This window comes from Orycteropus afer, unplaced genomic scaffold, assembly GCF_000298275.1.
Source record: "Orycteropus afer afer isolate SDZICR_OR568_19922 unplaced genomic scaffold, OryAfe1.0 scaffold00064, whole genome shotgun sequence".
Lineage (NCBI taxonomy): Eukaryota > Metazoa > Chordata > Mammalia > Tubulidentata > Orycteropodidae > Orycteropus > Orycteropus afer.
In genome coordinates, this window is record NW_006921651.1 from 6,073,191 (window position 1) to 6,074,584 (window position 1,394).

Consider the following 1,394-nt stretch of genomic DNA (forward strand, 5'->3'; position numbering starts at 1 on the left):
AAAATTTGAAATATATATAAAAATAGGGAGAGTAATATAATGAATCCAGCTCTAACAATGATCTCTTTGTAGCCAAATATGTTTTTCTATTCCTCAATTAACTCCACCCCACAGATCATTTTATAACAACTCTCACACATTATATAATTTAACCTGTAAATATTTCAAAACTAAAAGAACTTTAAAAAATATCCATAATATCACTAGCACATCTATAAAAGTTCGTAACATCCAGTTAATGCCTGATAATTTTTCCTGCTGCCGCTCTCTCCTCTCCTCCTTTTAATTCCTTGCAGAATTCAAATATATTGCAATTAGTTAATATGTCTCTTAAGTCTCTTTTAGTACATCTTTTCTCCTCCCTCAATTTCTTTATTGAAGAAATTAGTTACTTGTCCTATACAGTTACCCACAGTCTGAAGTTTTCAGATTTCAACCTTGTGGTTCCTCTGTTCACAGTATTTTGTTTAAATTGGTAGTTAGCTCTAGAGGCTTGATCAGATTCAGGTTTGGTTTTTTGAAAATAGTACTTTATAGATGTGGGGATTTTTGGGATTGTTTTTCGCTTGTTTGTATTTTCATTATGAGGCATATATAATGTTCCATCATTTCTCTTTTTGTGAAATTAACAGTCATTGATTGTCATTGCCTAGATCCATTACTTCACCAGGGATTGCATAGTGATGATACTCTCATTTTACTTATTCTTTCTTCAGTTATTATCTGGAAGATTTCTGTAAAGAGAAACTTTTCATCATCAACTATTTGATTAGCCTGAAGTTTTAGCTCACATTAAGAAAAAAAAAAGCATAGAACTGTTTGATTCTTTCTTAGTTTTCCAAATAATAGGTTGATTCCCTAGCATTCTCCAAAGAAGAATAAGGTTAAGGTTTATTTTTTAAAGTATAGTTATGTATTCATGCATTTAAATACATTTTATGAGTCTCAAACCATTGCAGTTATTATTCTCATTGATGATCACTTGTCTCATCTTTGATCAACGAGAGACTCTAATGATGCCTAAATCCTTTGGACATAACTCTAGTAATCTTTGATAGCTTCCTTGATTTCTGGTATGACAAGATATCTAGACCTATCTAGTATATGTTCTGTTTCAGACATGGAATCTTCTATTTCACCCAAAGAATCCTTATTCATTTTAGACTAAAGTGAAATTTAAAGATCACACTCTGGGAACTAGACACACTGCTATTGAGTTGGCATTGTTTCTTGTCCTTCTCAATGGACAGATAGAGGAAGCACTTTTTGTTTTTTAAACATAAACTAAATCAAGAGTTAGGAGCTCTGGTAGCATAGTGCCTAAGGCACTTGACTGCTAACCAGAAGGCTGGCGGTTCAAACCCACCAGCCACTCCTCGGAAGGAAGGTTGGGC